Genomic DNA, 12,739 nt, shown 5'->3' on the forward strand with positions numbered 1-12,739 from the left:
AACTTGGAGGTAGGCATTCATGAATTATTATTGTTGACATTACCCTTGAGGTAAGCAGTTGGGAGGCAAAACTGTAAGCCCCTATCTTTCTCTGTGTCCAGTTGAAACTTTGATCTCATGAGTACCACGTGAGTTGTAGCAATTGTAGAGAACGAAAGAATGATTGAGTATATGGATTTGCTTTACAAGCTCTTATTTGACTCTTTCTGATGTTGTGATGAATTGCAATTTCTTCAATGACTAAAGGCTATCGGTTGTTACTTCTCGGTAAGGTTCTTGATCCATGCTTTACTTTGTGAAGGAATTATCACTTTAGCATGAGAGATTATATGTTGGTATTGTTGTTCTGATCTTGATCATGATGCATGCATGTTCGTATCTTGTTTTGTCGACACCTCTCTCCCTAAACATGTGGACATATTTATTGAGCTAGGCTTTCGCTTGAGGACAAGCGAGGTCTACGCTTGGGGGAGTTGATACGTCCATTTTGCATCATGTTTTCATGTTGATATTTATCGCTTCTTTGGCTGTTATTTCACTTCATGGTACAATTCTTATGCCGTTTTTCTCTTATTTTGCAAGGTTTACATGAAGAGGGAGAATGCCGGTAACTAATTCTGGCCTGAAAGTGGAGCAAATTTGAGATACCTATTCTGCGCAACTCCAAACGCCGTAAAAAGCAACGAGGATTTTTTTCCGGATTTATAAAAAATACTGGGCCGAAGAAGTGCCAAAGGGGCGCGTGCAGGTGGCCACAAGCCTGCATGGCACAGCCACCCCCCATGTCGCGCCATGAGGGCTTGTGGGCAGCCTGCTGGCCCACTGCCCCCCCCCCCTCTTCTGCTATATGAAGGGTTTCGTCCAGAAAAAAATTAGGGCGAAGCTTTTTCGTGGTTTTGCCACCAGCACGAGGCGGAACTTGAGCAGAACCAATCTAGAGCTCCGGCAGGACGATCCTGCCGGGGAAACTTCACTCCCGGAGGGGGAAATCGACGCCATCGTCAACACCAACACTCCTCTCATCGGAGGGGACTCTTCACCATCAACATCTTCATCAGCACCATCTCATCTCCAAACCCTAGTTCATCACTTGTAACCAATCTCCGTCTCTTGACTCCGATTGGTACTTGTAAGGTTGCTAGTAGTGTTGATTACTCTTTGTAGTTGATGCTAGTTGGATTATTTGGTGGAGAAGTTTATGTTCATATCCTTGATGCTACTCATTACCTCTCTGGTCATGAATATGATTATGCTTTGTGAGTAGTTACTTTTGTTCCTGAGGACATGGGATAAGTCATGCTAATAGTAGTCATGTGAATTTGGTATTCGTTCGGTAATTTGATGTGTTGTATGTTGCTTTTCCTCTAGTGGTGTTATGTGAACGTCGACTACATAACACTTCACCATTATTTGGGCCTAGAGGAAGGCATTGGGAAGTAGTAAGTAGATGATGGGTTGCTAGACTGACAGAAGCTTAAACCCTAGTTTATGTGTTGCTTCGTAAGGGGCTGAGTTGGATCCACTAGTTTAATGCTATGGTTAGACTTTGTCTTAATTCTTCTTTCGTAGTTGTGGATGCTTGCGAGAGGGGTTAATCATAAGTGGGATGCTTGTCCAAGTAAGGGCAGTACCCAAGCGCCGGTCCACCCACATATCAAACTATCAAAGTAACGAACGCGAATCATATGAACATGATGAAACTAGCATGACAGAAATTCCCTTGTGTCCTCGGGAGCGTTTTTCCTCCTATATGACTTTGTCCAGGCTTTTCCCTTGCTACAAAAGGGATTGAGCCACTTTGCTGCACCGTTGCTACTTTTGTTACTTGTTGCTTGCTACAAATCATCTCACCACACAATCACTTGCTACCGACAATTTCAGTGCCTGCAGATTTTTCCTTGTTGAAAACCACTTGTCAGATCCTTCTGCTCCTCGTTGGGTTTGACACTCTTACTTATCGAAAGGACTACGATTGATCCTCTATACTTGTGGGTCATCAGGGGGTGGAATCCCTAGATGGGAGAGGGGGGCGGCGGCCAGGGAGGAGATGGGGTGGCGCACCCCTAGGTGGGCCTTAGGCCCACCAGCGCCTAGGGTTTCCCCTCCCTCCCTCTCTGGTGCGCCTGGGCTGAGTGTGGGTGGCGCACCAGCCCACCTAGGTGATGATTCCCTCCCGCACTTGGCCCATGTAGCCTTCCAGGGCTTGTGGCCCCTCCCGGTAGGCCTCCGGAACCCTTCCGGTGGTCCCGACACTTTGCCGGTGGTGCCCGAAACATTTCCTGCGTCCAAACCCATCCATCCTATATATCAATATTTACCTCCGGACCATTTCGGAGCTCCTCGTGACGTCCGGGATCTCATCCGGGACTCCGAACATCCTTCAATAACCTCGTATAACAATTTCCTATAACCCTAGCGTCATCGAACCTTAAGTGTGTAGACCCTACAGGTTCGGGAATCATGCAGACATGACCGAGACACTCTCCGGCCTATAACCATCAGTGGGATCTGGATACCCATGGTGGCTCCCACATGTTCCACGATGATCTCATCGGATGAACCACGATGTCAAGGATTCAATCGATCCCGTATACAATTCCCTTTGTCTGTCGGTATAGAACTTGCCCGAGATTCGATCGTCGGTATACCTATACCTTGTTCAATCTCGTTACCGGTAAGTCTCTTTACTCGTTCCGTAGCACATCATCCTGTGACTAACTCCTTAGTCACATTGAGATCATGAGATGTTCTACCGAGTGGGCCCAGAGATACCTCTCCATCACACGGAGTGACAAATCCAGATATCGATTCGTACCAACCCAACAGACACTTTCGGAGTTACCCGTAGTGCACCTTTATAGCCACCCAGTTACGTTGTGACGTTTGATACACCCAAAGCACTCCTACGGTATCTGGGAGTTTCACAATCTCACGGTCGAAAGGAAAAGACACTTGACACTAGAAAAGCTTTAGCATACGAACAACACGATCTAGTGTTATGCTTAGGATTGGGTCTTGTCCATCACATCATTCTCCCAATGATGTGATCCCTTTATCAATAACATCTAATGTCCATGATCAGGAAACCATGATCATTTATTGATCAACGAGCTATCCAACTAGAGGCTTGCTAGGGACACATTGTGATCTATTTATTCACACATGTATTACTGTTTCCTGTTAATACAATTATAGCATGAACAATAGACGATTATCATGAACAAGGAAATATGATAATAACCATTTTATTATTGCCTCTAGGGCATATTTCCAACAGTCTCCCACTTGCACTAGAGTCAATAATCTAGTTACATTGTGATGTATCGAACACCCATAGCATTGTGGTGTTTATCATGTTTTTCTCGAGGAAGAGGTTTAGTCAACGGGTGTGCAATATTCAGATCCATGTGCACTTTACAAATATCTATTACTCCACTCTAGACATGGTCCTGGATGGAGTTGTAGTGGCGTTTGATGTGCTTGGTCTTCCGGTGACACCTGGGCTCCTTGGCTATGGCAATGGCCCCAGTGTTATCGCAGAAGAGTGTCATCGGACCCGACGCGCTTGGGACCACTCCAAGGTCGGTGATGAGCTCCTTCATCCAAATTCCTTCATGAGCCGCTTCTGAAGCAGCTATGTACTCCGCTTCACATGTACATGCTGCCACGACTTCATGCTTGCTGCTGCACCAGCTCACTGCCCCGTCATTCAAAACATACACGTATCCGGTCTGTGACTTAGAGTCATCCGGATCTGTGTCGAAGCTAGCATCGACGTAACCCTTTACGACGAGCTCTTCGTCACCTCCATAAACGAGAAACATCTCCTTAGTCCTCTTCAGGTACTTAAGGATATTCTTGACCGTTGTCCAGTGTTCCACGCATGGATCACTTTGGTACCTCCCTACCAAACTTATGGCAAGGTTTATATCAGGTCTGGTACACAGCATGGCATACATTAGAGAGCCTACGTTTGAAGCGTAGGGGACAGTACTCATCTTCTCTCTATCTGCTGCCGTGGTCGGTGACTGAGTCTTACTCAATCTCATTCCTTGCAAAACTGGCAAGAACCCCTTATTTGAGTTTTCCATATTGAACTTCTTCAATATCTTGTCAAGGTATGTACTTTGCGAAAGACCTATGAGGCATCTCGATCTATCTCTATAGATCTTGATGCCTAATATGTATGCACCTTCTCCAAGGTCCTTCATTGAAAAACTCTTGTTCAAATAGGCCTTTATGCTCTCCAACAACTCTATATTATTCCCCATCAATAATATGTCATCCACATATAGTATGAGGAAATCTAGAGAGCTCCCACTCACTTTCTTGTACAGACAAGCTTCTCCATAAACCTATATGAACCCAAACGCTTTAATCACCTCATTATAGCGAATGTTCCAACTCCGAGATGCTTGCACCAACCCATAGATGGAGCGTTGGAGCTTCCATACCTTGTTAGCACTCTTAGGATCGACAAAACCTTCTGGTTGCATCATATACAACTCTTCCTTAAGATACCCGTTAAGGAATGCTGTTTTGACGTCCATTTGCCAAATTTCGTAATCATGAAAAGCGGCAATTGCTAACATGATTCAGACTGACTTCAGCTTCACTATGGGAGAGAAAGTCTTGTCGTAGTCAACTCCTTGAATTTGTCGAAAACCCTTTGCGACAAGTCGAGCTTTGTAAATGGTCACATTACCGTTTGTGTCAGTCTTCTTCTTGAAGATCCATTTATTTTCTATGGCTCGCTGATCATCGGCAAGTCCACCAAAGCCCATACTTTGTTCTGATACATGGATCCTATCTCGGATTTCATAGCCTCAAGCCATTTGTTGGAATTTGGGCCCGCCATTGCTTCTTTATAGTTCGAAGGTTCACCATTGTCTAACAACATGATTTCCATCACAGGTTTGTCGAACCACTCCGGTGCGGAGCGTACCCTTGTGCACCTTCGTGGTTCAGTAGCAACTTGGTCCAAAGCTTCATGATAATCATCATTAACTTCCTCTTCAGTTGGCGTAGGCGCCACAGGAACAATTTCCCGCGCTGCGCTACTCTCTGGTTCGAGAGGGGGTGTAATTACCTCATCAAGTTCTACTTTCCTCCCACTTACTTCTTTCGAGAGAAATCTTTCTCTAGAAAGGATCCGTTCTTGGCAACAAAGGTTTTACCTTCGGATCTAAGATAGAAGGTATACCCAATAGTTTCCTTAGGGTATCCTATGAATACCCATTTCTCCGCGTTGGGTTCGAGCTTTTCTGGTTGAAGTTTCTTCACATAAGCATCGCAGCCCCAAACTTTTAGAAACGACAGCTTAGGTTTCTTGCCAAACCATAGTTCATACGGTGTCGTCTCAACGGATTTAGACGGTGCCCTATTTAAAGTGAATGCTGCAGTTTCTAATGCGTATCCCCAAAATGATAGCGGTAAGTCGTTAAGAGACATCATAGATCGTACCATATCTAATAAAGTGCAATTACGATGTTCAGACACTCCATTGCGTTGCGGTGTGCCAGGCGGCGTGAGTTGTGAAACAATTCCACACTTCCTTAGGTGTGTGCCAAACTAGTGACTCAAATATTCTCCTCCACGATCAGATCGTAGACACTTAATTTTTCTGTCACGTTGATTCTCAACCTCACTCTGAAATTCCTTGAACTTTTCAAACGTCTCAGATTTGTGCTTCATCAAGTAGATATACCCATACCTACTCAAATCATCAGTGAGAGTGAGAACATAACGGTAGCCACCGCGAGCTTCAACGTTCATTGGACCACACACATCAGTATGTATTATTTCCAATAAGTCGGTCGCTCTCTCCATTATTCCTGAGAATGGAGTCTTAGTCATCTTGCCCATGAGGCACGGTTCGCATGTGCCAAATGATTCAAAGTCAAGAGACTCTAATAGTCCATCACTATGGAGCTTCTTCATGCGCTTAACATCGATATGACCAAGGCGGCAGTGCCACAAGTATGTGGGACTATCATTATCAACTTTACATCTTTTGGTACTCACACTATGAATATGTGTAACATCATAATCGAGATTCATCAAGAATAAACCATTCACCAGCGGAGCATGACCATAAAACATATCACTCATATAAATAGAACAACCATTATTCTCTGACTTAAATGAGTAGCCGTCTTGCATTAAGCAAGACCCTGATACAATATTCATGCTCAAAGCTGGTACTAGATAACAATTATTAAGGTTTAAAACTAATCCCGATGGTAGATGTAGAGGCAGCGTGCCGACGGCGATCACATCGACCTTGGAGGCATTCCCGACGCGCATCGTCACCTCGTCCTTGGCCAGTCTCCGCTTATTCGCAGTTCCTGCTTTGAGTTGCAAATGTGAGCAACAACACCGGTATCAAATACCCAGGAGCTACTACGAGCGCTGGTAAGGTACACATCAATAACATGTATACCATATATACCTTTAACGTTGTCGGTCTTCTTGTACGCTAAGTACTTGGGATAGTTCCGCTTCCAGTGACCTTTTCCCTTGCAATAGAAGCACTCAGTCTCAGGCTTGGGTCCATTCTTTTTCTTCTCCCTGGTATCTGGCTTACCGGGCGCGGCAACGGATTTTTTGTCTTTCTTGAAGTTCTTCTTACCCTTGCCCTTCTTAAAACTGGTGGTCTTATTGACCATCAACACTTGATGCTCTTTCTTGATTTCTACTTCTGCAGATTTCAGCATCGAGTACAACTCGGGAATGGTCTTTTCCATCCCTTGCATGTTGTAGTTCAGCACAAAACCCTTGTAGCTTGGTGGGAGAGACTGGAGGATTCTGTCAATTGTAGCGTCATCCGAAAGTTCGACTCCAAGTGAAGTCAGACGACCGTGTAACCCAGACATTTTGAGTATATGCTCACTGACAAAACTGTTCTCCTCCATCTTACAGCTAAAGAACTTGTCGGAGACTTCATATCTCTCGACACGGGCATGAGCTTGAAAAACTAGTTTCAGCTCTTGGAACATCTCATATGCACCGTGTTGCTCAAAACGACTTTGGAGCCCCGTTTCCAAACTGTATAACATGCCACACCTAATCAGAGAGTAGTCATCACTCCGCGTTTGCCAGACGTTAAGAATGTCCTGGGCTGCTGCAGGAGCAGGAGGGTCACCTAGCGGCGCATCAAGGACACAAGCCTTTTTAGCTGCTTCGAGGATGAGCTTCAAGTTGCGGACCCAGTCCGCATAGTTGTTGCCATCATCTTTCAGCTTGTTTTTCTCTAGGAATGCGTTGAAATTGAGGTTGACGTTGGCCATCTACAATATTTATAAAGACAACCTTTAGACTAAGTTCATGAATTAAGTTCATTTAATCAAATTAAGCATGAACTCCCACTTAAATCAATATCCCTCTAGTCATCTAAGTGATACATGATCCATGTCGACTAACCCGTGTCCGATCATCACGTGAGATGGACTAGTCGTCATGGTGAGCAACTTCATGCTGATCGTATTCAACCATACGACTCATGTTCGACCTTTCAGTCTCTTGTATTCAAGGTCATGTATGTACATGTTAAGCTCGTCGAGTCAACCTAAGTGTTTCGTGTGTGTAAATCTGGCTTACACCCGTTGTATGCGAACGTTAGAATCTATCACACCCGATCATCACGTGGTGCTTCGAGACAACGATCCTTCGCAATGGTGCACACTTAGGGGAATACATTCTCGATTTTTTTAAGAGGGGTCATCTTATTATGCTACCGTCGTTCTAAGCAATAAGATGAAAAACATGATAAACATCACATGCAATCATATAGTGACATGATATGACCATTATCATCTTTCCTCTTTCGATCTCCATCTTCGGGCATCGCATGATCATCATTGTCACCGGCGTGACACCATGATTTCCATCATCATGTCTCCGTGAATTCGTCACGCCAACTACTACTACTACTATAGCTAACCGTTAGCAGTGAAGTAAAAGTAGTAAACACATGGCGTTGCATCTCATACAATAAATTAAGACAACTCCTATGGCTCCTGTCGGTTGTCATACTCATCGACATGCAAGTCGTGAATCCTATTACAATAACATGATCATCTCATACATCACACATGTAACATCACAACTTAGGCCATATCACATCACATGTCAAACCCTGCAAAAAAGTGTTAGACGTCCTCTAATTGTTGTTGCAAGTTTTTCGTGGCTGATTTGGGTTTCTAGCAAGAACGCCTTCTTACCTACGTGACAGCCACAACGATGATATGCCAAAGCTATTTACCCTTCGTAAGGACCCTTTTCATCAAAACCAATCCGACTAGAGTGGGAGAGACAGACACCCGCTAGCCACCTTTATGCACGGTGTGCATGTCTGCCGGTGGAACCTGTCTCGCGTAAGCATACGTGTAAGGTCGGTCCGGGCCGCTTCATCCCACAATACCGGCGGAAAAGAATAAGACTAGTAGTGGCAAGCAATTGGCAAATCAGTGCCCACAACCTTTTGTGTTCTACTCGTGCATAGAATCTACACATAGAAAACTTGGCTCTGATACCACTGTTGGGGTAACGTAGCATAAATTCAAAATTTTCCTAAGACATATTCAGATCTTCCTATGGAGAGACCAGCAACGAGAGAGGGGTGAGTGCATCTTCATACCTTTGAAGATCGCTAAGCGGAAGCGTTGCTAGAACGCAGTTGATGGAGTCGTACTCGCGGCGATTCAGATCGCGGTGTGATTCCGATCTAGTGCCGAACCACGGCACCTCCGCGTTCCACACACGTGCAGCCCGATGACGTCTCCCGCACCTTGATCCAGCAAGGAGGAGGGAGAGGTTGGGGAAGATCTCCGGTAGCACGACGGTGTGGTGTCGATGGAGAGACGAGGTCTCCCTTCAGGGGTTCGCCAAGCACTGTGGGAGAGGAGGAAGAAGAAGAGCAGGGTTGCGCCGAGAGAGAGATGGAAAACCGTATCTCCAAAGGCCAAAAACCCCACTATATATAGGGGGAAGGGAGGGGTGGCGGCCCCTTTAGGGTTTCCCCCTTGGGGGGCGGCCCCAGATGGGACAGGGGGCAGCGGCCAGGGAGGAGAGGGGGTGGCGCACCCCTAGGTGGGCCTTAGGCCCACCAGCGCCTAGGGGTTCCCCTCCCTCCCTCTCTGGTGCGCCTGGGCTAAGTGAGGAGGGGCGCACCAGCCCACCTAGTGGCTGGTTCCCTCCCGCACTTGGCCCATGTAGCCTTCCGGGGCTTGTGGCCCCTCCCGGTGGCCCCTCCCGGTGGGCCTCCGGAACCCTTCCGGTGGTCCCGGCACTTTGCCGGTGGTGCCCGAAACATTTCAGGCGTCCAAACCCATCCATCCTATATATCAATCTTTACCTCCGGACCATTCCGGAGCTCCTCGTGATGTCCGAGATCTCATCCGGGACTCCAAACATCCTTTGGTAACCTCGTATAACAATTCCCTATAACCCTAGCATCATCGAACCTTAAGTGTGTAGACCCTACGGGTTCGGGAATCATGTAGACATGACCGAGACACTCTCCGGCCAATAACCATCAGCGGGATCTGGATACCCATGGTGGCTCCCACATGTTCCATGATGATCTCATCGGATGAACCACGATGTCAAGGATTCAATCAATCCCGTATACAATTCCCTTTGTTTGTCGGTATAGAACTTGCCCGAGATTCGATTGTCGGTATACCTATACCTTGTTCAATCTCGTTACCGGTAAGTCTCTTTACTCGTTCCGTAGCACGTCATCCTATGACTAACTCCTTAGTAACATTGAGCTCATGATGATGTTCTAACGAGTGGGCCCAGAGATACTTCTCAGTCACACGGAGTGACAAATCCCGATCTCGATTCGTACCAACCCAACAGACACTTTCGGAGGTACCCGTAGTGCACCTTTATAGCACCCAGTTACGTTGTGACGTTTGATACACCCAAAGCACTCCTATGGTAACCGGGAGTTGCGCAATCTCACGGTCGAAGAAAAAGACACTTGACATTAGAAAAGCTTTAGCATACGAACAACACGATCTAGTGTTATGCTTAGGATTGGGTCTTGTCCATCACATCATTCTCCCAATGATGTGATCCCGTTATCAATAACATCTAATGTCCATGATCAGGAAACCATGATCATGTATTGATCAACGAGCTAGCCAACTAGAGGCTTGCTAGGGACACATTGTGATCTATTTATTCACACATGTATTACTGCTTCATGTTAATACAATTATAGCATGAACAATATACGATTATCATGAACAAGGAAATATGATAATAACCATTTTATTATTGCCCCTAGGGCATATTTCCAACATAAGTATGTGAGTTCTTTATTACTAATGTGAATCCATGGATATATGCACTCTCATCTCCACATATTTGCTAGCCTCTTCGATACCGTGCATTGCCCATTCTCACCTCAGGGATCGATGCAAACTTCACCGATGCATCCAAACCCCGCGACATGATACGCTCTGTTGCACATAAGCCACCTTATATCTTCCTCAAAACATCCACCACACCTACCTATCATGGCATTTCCATATCCATTCTGAGATATATAGCCATGCAACTTCCATCGTCATCATATACATGGATTGAGCATTCATTGTCATATTGCTTTGCATGATTGTAAGATAGCTAGCATGATATTTTCATGGCTTGTCCATTTTTTGATATATGTGCTATGCTAGATCATTGCACATCATGGTACACTGCCAGAGGCATTCATATTGAGTCATGTTGTTTCATAGGTGTTCATATCAAGTTGTAAGTAAATAAAAGTGTGATGATCATCATTATTTGAGCATTGTCCCAATGAGGAAAGCATGATGGATACTATGATTCCCCCACAAGTAAGGATGAGACTCCGGACGAAAAATGAAAAAATGGGGGAGGCCACATGAGCCCACCAAAAAAATGGGGGAGGCAGAAAAAAGAAGAGCCCATCATGAAAAAAACAAATAAAAAATGAGAGAAAAAGAGATAAGGCACTTTGCTACTATCCTTCAACACACTTGTGCCTCAAAGTGGCACAGTGTTCTTCATATAGAGAATCTCCTGTTTTTTCACTTTCATATGCTAGTGGGAATTTTTCATTATAGAACTTGCCTTGTATATTCTGATGATGGGCTTCCTGAAATGTCCGAGGTCTCCATGAGAAAGCAAGTTGGATGAACACCCACTTAGCTTCAGTTGAGCTTTCATACACTTATAGCTCTAGTGCATCCGTTGCATGGCAATCCCTACTCCTCGCATTGATATCTATTGATGGGCATTTACATAGCCCGTTGATACGCCTAGTTGATGCGAGACTTTCTTCTCCACTTTTACCCCTTTGAAACCTACCACCATATTATATTCCACCTTTGTTAGAGCATATATCTCCATATGTAGTTTTGGTAATTGATGACAATTCATATGGACTAATGGTTGCCTTAAGTTATATTTATAGGATTTGTCCATAGGCACTTCTTGAAGTCCATCTGTTGGGTTCAAGGAGTTTATATGATGACCAAGATGGTATTCAAGGTATTATCCAAAGAATGGTCATAGAGATACAAGGTTGATCAAGATCTCAGACAAAGAGTAAATCAAGATGATCAACACACAAAGCGTACAAGATGTACCGAGAGGGATCAAGTTATCCCATGGTATGGTAAGCATTGTCCATTACGTGTTTGTGTACTAACCCATGGTCTTCGTGAGAGTTCTATGTGTGGGTTAGGTGTGTTTCCATGGGCTTGCGTCAAAAGGAAGATCTCATACAACCCATGAAGGATGACGTCAAGTGGTGATCGTCATCAAGATTGCGGTGTGCAAGTTCAAGAGGATCAGCACGAATATATCGTGCTTAAAGCTTGTCGTCCATTGTGGTGGCAATGGACTTGTGAAGATATGCTAAAGAGTGGCTCACCCATAGTGAGTATGGGGGAGCAATCAACTAGTCTTCATCAAGCTAACGCAATCAAGAAAGGTGGTCCATCTTGAGGCAACCAAGATCATCATCATCTAGCTCAAGAGGACGAGGTGCAAGGTATAGGTTTGCCCTTGATAGGTTTTCTGTACTATCAAGGGGGGCTCTCAAGTGAGTAGCTTGATCGTATCATTCGTTGAGAGCTCAAACCATTTGCATCCTTGCATCATACTTCTTGGTTCTTGTTTGGTGTTTCTCTTTGTGAGTTTTAGAGCTTATGGTCATCTTCGTGACAAGCTCGAGTTCATCGAAAACGGAGTCCATATGCATCTACTATGATGTTTTCGATGTTGGAGTTTTTGCCGGTTCTTCATTCATAGAGGACTCACATCTCTATATCATTGGCATTTTCATATCTGCATGGTCTTAAGAGTTGTTTGGATAGCTCTTGTCGTCCTGAATCCAACAAGCTTGGGTTTGCTCGATTCGGAGCTCGTATGCGAAAGTTATGGATGTTTCAATGGCGAGCGGTAGTACCGCTGGACCTAGCGGTAGTACCGCTAGAGTTGGCTGTAGTACCGCTGGCCCTAGCGGTAGTACCGCTAGAGCTGGCGGTAGTACCGCTGTCCCAGCGGTAGTACCGCCCCTGGTCAGCGGTAGTACCGCTCCAAGATTTTAGTACCGTCATCTTTGCGGTTGTACTGTGTCGGACATTTTTGCGAAGACTTTCTTGGCGGTGGTTGGCACGGTAGTATCTTTGCGCTACCATGGGCTCAGCGGTAGTACCCCTGCAGCCAGCGGTAGTACCGCTGGAGGGTCAGCGGT

This window comes from Hordeum vulgare, chromosome 7H (assembly GCF_904849725.1).
Source record: "Hordeum vulgare subsp. vulgare chromosome 7H, MorexV3_pseudomolecules_assembly, whole genome shotgun sequence".
Taxonomy (NCBI): Eukaryota; Viridiplantae; Streptophyta; class Magnoliopsida; order Poales; family Poaceae; genus Hordeum; species Hordeum vulgare.